Source organism: Phaseolus vulgaris, chromosome 9, assembly GCF_000499845.2.
Source record: "Phaseolus vulgaris cultivar G19833 chromosome 9, P. vulgaris v2.0, whole genome shotgun sequence".
Lineage (NCBI taxonomy): Eukaryota > Viridiplantae > Streptophyta > Magnoliopsida > Fabales > Fabaceae > Phaseolus > Phaseolus vulgaris.
In genome coordinates this window covers 5,961,232-5,970,001 of record NC_023751.2, presented here as the reverse complement: position 1 = coordinate 5,970,001, position 8,770 = coordinate 5,961,232, and positions in this window count along the sequence as shown.

Here is an 8,770-nt window from a genome sequence, read left to right as displayed (position 1 = left end):
AGCTTTGGATTTTCAAGTGTGTGGAATAGGATTGGGGTGTACTTATGATCTTTCAGCTTTGTAATACCCAGGAGTATTCTATTCTCTTCTTTCTTGATTACTTTATTTTTGTAATTGAGTGTAAGTGTAGAATCAGAGGGTGTTTTGATTTTTGTGGATTGTTGTGTCAAAACGAGTGTGTTTCTTGAAAGGCTCAAGGTCACTCTTTTGGTGGTTTGTGTTGTAATCTATTTTGGTTGCATAGTAGAAACCCAGAAGTTTCTGGGGACTGGATGTAGGTCTTGGTTTAAGAGTGAACCAGTATAAACTGCTTGTGTACATTTCTCTTGCTCTGATCTCTTTTAGTTTCTGTTTTTAAGTTGTTTTAACTTCTACTGGTATAAACAACCGATTGAATCGAAGAAACAACCAGTTGTTTTTTTTGTGATTCATCTTAAAACAGTTTGTATTCTTGGCTAACTTGGTTCCTTTTCTGCATTTCTTCACTGAGTTTCATTAAACCTTCAAAAGTAATTCAAAATCTCTTTCAAACAATTCACCCCTCCTCTTGTTTAAATGCCATATATTCCAACAATTGACATCAAGAGTTAAGTTCTTATAGTTACTCAAGTTTTCGATCCTAAATCCTTTTTCTCTGGCTGAAAAAACTACCTTTTGGGGAGGGTGCCTCAATTAACATGCCACCTTTGTTTTGTGGTTTGAACTATCAGTTTTGGAAGGTTATAATGAAAATCTTTGTTGAATCTCTTGATAAAGGGATTTGGGATGCAATTGAAAATGACCATTTTATTCCTAAATTTGAAAAGGAAGGTGCTTCTATTGAAAAACCTTGGTCCCAATGGACTGATGCAGAAAATAAAAAGGCCAAGTTTGATTGCATTGCCAAAAATATCATAACCTTTGCTTTGAACTCTGATGAATTTTTCAGGATCTCACAACGTGCATAAGGAAATGTGGGATACTCTAGAGGTCACCCATGAAGGGACAAATGATGTGAAAAGGGCAATGAAACATACTCTAATACAAGAGTATGAGATGTTCAGAATGCTCAAAGGAGAATCAATTGCTGAAGTACAAAAGAGATTCACCCACGTAGTCAATCATCTAATGAGTCTTGAAAAAGTCTTTGACAAAGAGGAGTTGAACATCAAGATTCTCAAGTGTCTTGATAGATCTTGACAACCCAAAGTTACTGCCATCTCTGAGTCTAAAGATTTGACATCCTTAACAACAGCCTCCTTGTTTGGAAAGCTTAGAGAACATGAGTTGGAAATGAATAGACTCAATGTTCAAGAAAGTGAAGACAAACATGTAAGGAACATAGCCTTGAAAGTTGTCAAGAACAAAAAAAAGCAAGACTCAAGTGATGAAAGTGAGGGAGAAACTCTTAGTTTGCTGTCCAAAAAGTTCAGCAAATTCTTGAAGAGAAACCGCAACAAGGAATCCAACAAAGAAAGGTACGGAAACAAGAAAACTAGTGATTTTAATCCTAACAATTATACTTGTTTTGGTTGTGGAGAACAGGGGCATATAAAAGTTGAATGCTCAAATAAAGAAGGCAAGGAAAAAAAGTCAAGGAAGAAGGAAAAGAAAGGGAAATCAAAAAAAGGCCTACATTGCTTAGGATGAAAATGAAATCTCCTCATCAAGTGAATATGAAGAAGTCAATTTGTGTTTGATGGCAAAGGGAGAAGATGATTCAAGTAGTGTAAGTTCTTGTGTCTCTTTAAATGCTGAAAACTATAGTCAATTGCTTCAAGCTTTTAAAGAAACTCATGAGGAAGCTAACCGATTGGCTCTCTTGAATAACCGGATGAAATGGTTGAACAACTGGCTTGAAAATAGAGTCAAGACACTTGAAGAAGAATTGAAAAATTCAAAAATTGATCTTGAAAATCTTGAACTGCTTTACAAGAATTCTTCTTGCTTGTGTCACTCAAAAGCTTGTGAAAATTGTGAAACTCTTGAAAATAAGGTCCATTATCTTATTAAAACTGTGGATAAACTTTCAAAGGGTAAATCTAACTTTGAAACTGTCTTGGCATCCCAAAAATGTATTTTTGGAAAATTTGGTTTGGGGTTTATTCCACAAAGCAAGAAAAGTGGGATTTCAAAGCCTTTTTCAATTGTTCCAGAAAAAACTACCGATTGAAAAATCGAAACAATCAGTTGTTACATGTTTTTATTGCATGAAGAGAGGCCACTCTGTTAGATTCTGTAAAATTAGGAAATATTCTATTCCTAAAGGTATTATGAGATGGATTCCCAAAAGTTCTGAAGTTCCTAGTGATAAATGTAATACAAAAGGATCCACTTTTGTAAGGGGACCAAATCTTGTTGCTTGAATTTGTTGTGTTGCAGGAATGCTAAAAGAAACATCAGATCAAGCATTTGGAAGGAAAAGATTCTGTCTGGAATTGAATTAAGGTTCTGTACCAACTTAAGTCTTCTTAAAAGCCAAAAAGAAGTTTTCTTGATCATGAATAATGTCTCATTGAAGGGACTCTATGACAAAAGGATTAGACTTTCTTTGTTTTTGTTTTTCTTTTCTTAAACTGTGTTAAATATTCTATTTATGATATATGTGAAACAATTACATTTTGATTCTTCTCTGCATTTAAAAATTCTAATTAGTTGCTGTTACAGAAAAATAACTGATTGTTTTCTTGAAACAACCGATTGTTTCTCCTCTGACAGCACTGCATAAAATTGATTCTTATGCATTTAAAAATTCTAATTAGTTGCTGTTACAAAAAAAATAACTGATTGTTTTCTTGAAACAACTGATTGTTTCTTCTCTGACAGCACTGCATATAATTGATTTAATTTGTTTATGCATTCTATCTTTTCCTGATTTCTATCTTAAAGAGTTATGAGTCAAAAAGCAGTCATTATGGGTTTGAATTGGTTCAGAAGGAGGTTACTTCTTGTCATAAAAGGAATATATTCCATATCTTGGAAATTCAAGTGTCTTTATGACTAGTCAAATCCACATGTGCTGACCATGTGTTTTTCTGGTGTGGGGGGACATTTTTTTGTGCAAGCTTGGACCAAATTCCTCTTCTTGAAGACTGAAACCCATTGTAAACAAAGGACTAAAGTTAGTTTTTGACCTGCTATAAAACCCTATGTAGTTGTTTTTTTTACACAAAAACAACCCATTGGCACATCTCTTGCTGCATCTCATATTTGTCCATCTTTACTCTTTGTTCTCTAATTCTTGATCACTGCCACCATGAATTCCACTCCTCCATCATAAAAAAGAATCAAAACCAGGGCTGTAAGAATATGAGGGTATCTTGAAGGCTTCTTTTCAGGAGACAATGAGCTGATTGAAAAATACCACTTTGAAACAAATAGAAAAGTGATAAACAACCCAAAAGTTATCTCTTTCAGTTGGCTGAAAAGTCAAAAGTTGGATGATGTGCGAAATCTTCTCAAGGAACAACTGCTGAAAAGGTTCTTGGAGATGAAAGGGAACATTTATCCCGATCTTATTAGAGTTTTCTACATCAACTTGAAGTTTGTTTCCCATGTCAAAGGTGTGGATATGGAGATTACCCATGAAGTATGGACTGCAGTAAATGGATTGAGATATGCCGGGCTGCGAATCAAGAAAGGAAACATTGGTTTGGTGGAAGATTTCAACAAAATTCAGTATTACAGAAGTTGTTTGAAGAATCCTCAAGCACAAGTGACAACTTGTTCAGTAGGAGGGTTGAAGTTGAATGAAAGGTTAATGGCTCTCTTTGTAACTTGGATTCTAACACCAAGAGGGAGCAATCACTCTGTTCTTACGGAGGAAGATCTTGTCTATATATACTCTATCATGAAAAAAGTCAAGATCAATTGGATCCATATCATCAAGGAACACATGCAGAAATCAATGAGGTTAAGTGATTACCATTATCCTTATGCTATCTTGATTTCATAATTCCTAAACTATTTTGAAGTAGATCTTGAGGAAGAAACATCTGAATTGGTGAAATCAACACATGAAGTGAACAATGTTTCATTAAGTAAGATGGGTTTTATCAAGATTGGTGGAAGATGGGTAAGTAAGGATGGAGAACAAGGTGGTTCCTTAAGTGGAAGGATGAAGAAGAACAAGATGCTGCTGAAGGTGCTGATGTTGATGCTCAAGATGAAGATCAACCTGCTGCTGAAACAGGTGCTGGAACAAGTGTTGGAAACCAAGGAAATAAAATTCTCTCAATGTCCCCTTTTGAGAGATTTATGGTCAATAGGTTGAACAACTTTGCTGAGAATCAAAGGAATCTTCATGATCTTTGTACTACAAAATTTCAGGACTTTGGCCAAAGATTTCAAAGCATGGATACACATTTTCAGAACTTAGATGAGCAGATATAAATTGTATAGAACCAACTGTTTGAATTACAATATGGAAAAGAAGATTGAAGCTAAGATTTATTAAATTTCTATGCTAGTATTGCTTTATTTTGAACTATTCTATTTTTATCTCTTCCTAATTCTATTTGTAAAGACAAATAGGGGGAGAATATGGTTTATGTGTTGTCTTAAAACTGCTATAACTCTGATTGAAGTGTGTTTTAGTTTCAGCTGCATATGCTAGTTTGGTTTTGGTGTTGCAATTTTGATAGTTTTTTCATTGGTTGTGGTTGGTTTTTGTACTCTTGTGGTTATGTAGAAAACTTGTTAGTATGTCATCATAACCTGCTATTAGAGATGCTTTGGGTTTGCATAGTTTTTGTTTTGCAGGTGCTGTTTCAGATTCAAACAAGATCAACACAAGCAACCAAGGATTTGTCTTCATCAAATAGGGAGAGATTGTTGATCAAGAGTGAAGAGCTTTGAAGAATCCAAATCAAGGTGTTTGATGAAAGGCTGGTGTTGTTGTTATGTATGGGTCAAATCTAGGTAGATTAAAGTGTAATCCACTCCTTGTTTGAATCCATAACTGTTTTGATTTGAAAACCTTTTTTAAATGGAATGTTTTTTAACTAAGTGAAAAAAACCTGTTGTTTTATCGAATCAACCAGTTGTTTTGTTCTTAGAAGGTTTTGAAAAAGGTTGAAAGCTGTTTGACTTGGTTGACTTAACTGTCAAACTAAATCAATCAGTTGTTTCATGTTTTCAACCAATTGTTTCTTTGAAAATCCTAACAAAACTCAGTTTTGATATGTGAATCTCTCTTAAATGATTTCTAACTGAATGCGCTCTTGTTTTAAATTTTTTAATTATTCTTTTGAGTATAAAAAGTTAGTTATACGCTCTTGGAAAGTAAGAGAAACAATTTTGAGAAATTATAGTGAAATTGAATTTCAAGTTTTCAATATTCACTTCAAGCTTTGGATTTTCAAGCGTGTGGAATAGGATTAGGGGTGTACTTCTGATCTTTAAGCTTTGTAATACCCAGGTGTATTCTATTATCTTCTTTCTTGATTACTGTATTTTTGTAATCGAGTGTAAGTGTAGAATCAGTGAGTGTTTTGATTTCTGTGGATTGTTGTGTCAAAAGAAGTGTGTTTCATGAAGGGCTTAAGGGCACTCTTTTGGTGGTTTGTGTTGTAATCTGTTATGGTTGCATAGTAGAAACCCAGAAGTTTCTGTGGACTGGATGTAGCTCTTGGTTTAAGAGTGAACCAATATAAACTGCTTGTGTACATTTCTCTTGCTCTGATCTCTTTTAGATTCTTGTTTTTAAGTTGTTTTAACTTCTACTGGTATAAACAACCGATTGAATCGAAGAAACAACCAGTTGTTTTTCTATGATTCATCTTAAAATAGTTTGTATTCTTAGCTAAGTTGGTTTCTTTTCTGGATTTCTTCACTGAATTTCATTAAACCTTCAAAAGTAATTCAAAATCTCTTTCAAACAATTCACCCCCTCTTGTTTAAAGGCCATATATTCTAACATAGAAGACTCTTACCAAATCTGGGTAGATGTTCCCAGACATTTCAAAGAACCTTTTCAAGATTTTTTCCTTTAGAAGAGTCCCCACTTCCATGAGTTTTTGTTCCTTCAGCCAGGTGAAGGTGACAAGATTTGTATTGTTGATAATCTTTATGCTGGTTTCATGTAGATACTTTTCAATTTTATCATCCTCTCCCGAGAACCATCCTTCTAGGCGTCCACCTCTTTTCACACCACGGGTTTTCATTCTTTTGGAAGAAGGAGGTGTGGAATCCATGGAGGAAGAAGAGAACAATAGGAGCAAGGAGAAGAAGAAAACAAATTTGATTTGAGTGCAGAGAGGTAATCAATGAGTTGATTCTGTGGAGAAAAACAACTGCACAAATGTGGTTATATAGCAGTAATGACACAATCATAATGAACCAAGTATGCATAGTGAAGGACAAAAGTTTCAATATTTGAGTGTTTGACTCTTATAACAGTAGTGTTATACATCATAAGCTGTATATGTTCATTGAATTAGCCATTGATAGTTGTCGTTTTGCTGTCAAATTAATATGATTCTAGCATAGACTTGTCTAACACTAGATAGATATAATATAATTATGGTTAGATAACCCCAAGTCATCTCCCAACAAATCCAATTGTAAAATCAGTAGATCAATGTTTAGAATCTATCTACAAACAATAAAAGTTAGCAATAAAAATAATAATAAAAAGGGGGTTAAGATAGTTATGCAGAACATATAAAAGAGATTAAAATAACAAATAAGAAACAGTTGATCCCCAAGTTCTTCTACCATTGAATTCTTATAGATTTTCTATAGATTAATCTTTTCTCAATCCTCCAACAGAGTTAAACCAGATTTAACATGTGCCAATCTAATTCAACTAAACTCACCAGTAAAACATGCGCTTACTGGTTTAATCAATACCCACTTTGTTCCATGTGTATACTCCATGGGAATGCTTATCTCCTCTATCTTGAATCATACGCCTAAGAAATTAATTAGAACGATGCGAAGTAACTAAGAAAGCAAAGTTTAAGACAAGGAAGACTCTCAATCATGCGTTCAAGTACAACCTCTCACAAAAACTAGTTTTCTAGGAGATTAGACAATAAAAACAACTGCTATAGAGAATTATAAATCGAAACTTTTATTGAATAAAACCTCAGAACTCAATGGAAAATTACAAAGGAATCAACCAAAAATGTTTAGCCTTCCATGCAGAGGCAAAATAAAAGAATTACAAAGAAGAAAAGAAACTAAGAAAACTCTATGAAGCTCCCCCTTTTCTCCTTGATGTTTGTGTCCTTTTATAGACTTTTCTGCTCCAAGGATCTTGGGAAAATATTGTAGTTTATATTTTGTTAACAGTTTCCAACTTTATAGAATTCTTGTATTTTGCAGAAGATTTGCCTCCAATTCTGTTTCTGAGATATTGTAGATTTTATTTTCTCTTTCTTCTCTTCGGAATTGGTTTCCTGTTTTGGTTCAAGAAGCAACTTGGACTTTTGCATATTTGGCCCATTCACAAATGTAGAAGCTTCCTCCGGATAATTTACTTTAAAAACACAAAATTAACAAAAATAATAGTTAAGGCCCAAATAAACCCAATTATAAGAATATTAATTAAAACAATGGATTTATTTATTATTATAGTCTAATAATCTATGATTAAGGTTATTGTGTGTGAATAAATATATGTTCATCAAATACTCCCACACTTATCCTTTTGCACTCGTAGGCAAAACACTCTAAGGTTTAAAAAGAAAAGAAAAACAATGCAAATAACAAATAACAAATTCTAAGAATTCATAATGACAGACATAATATAATTTGAAGAAATCAAGGAATTAAGAAAAATGTGAATGGAAATTCCTATATTTTAATATACAAGCAGGTAATTGAGGTCAAAGGTTGAATCAAAATTGACAGAACTTCGCTGGACACTCTCCAACTCTCAAGTGTTTAGGGTTTGTATTTACACTCAACACCCATGCAGACAAACACTACCATATGCTTAGCAAGACTCTAATATTCATAACAATCGAAAAAACATAGGGATGTAATGAGGCTAAGGTAAAGGTAGGTAAAAGAGGGAAATTAGGCTTAAAAACCATAGAAAAACAAAAGCGCAATGGAGGATAGGTCTAAAAACAAGTGTAAGTATTATGACAATTCAACTCCTCTTTTTATTTAGAGATATAATTTTTTTTTTCTTATAGTAGACGGTCAATCCAATGTATTAGAGGATCCACTCTTATTTTCTTTATTTTGTTTTGCTTTTCTTTTTCTTGTTGTATTCCTTTTTCTTTCTATCCATTTTATTTGTTTTCTTTTTCTTTTCCTTTAAAATTGAAGGGGTAAACTATGAAAATGAGATACACCCCCACACTTATTCAAAAACCTATTCCCAAATAATTTCAAAGCTCCTTTATCTTCTAAAGTAGGGACAAACATGGTTTTTTTCTGTTTTGAGGCTTGTAATGAAGGTTAAAAATAAGAAAAAGGCTATAGGCTCAAGGGGCTAACAAATGGATTATCATAAAGGTTGGCTAATATGACTAGTGGGTTATGTACCGGCAGGCACCGGACGAACAGATGTGGCCGACCGGCCGACCGAACTCATAATAAATGTGAGGGCGCGACAAGACTAAGGTAGTTAAGATACTCCGAAAAATAAGGAATACGCGTGTGAAGAAGATATTTTCCCCCGGGTATTCCGGAGCACGATTGGTAAAACCTATCCATAACCACCCTGAGCCCAAGAGGTAGAAAGCCCATTTAGCAATCCTATAAATACGGTGCTCAAGCCAGAGAAAGGTACGTTTTGATTCACTTACTAAACCACTCTTAGAATCTCATACTT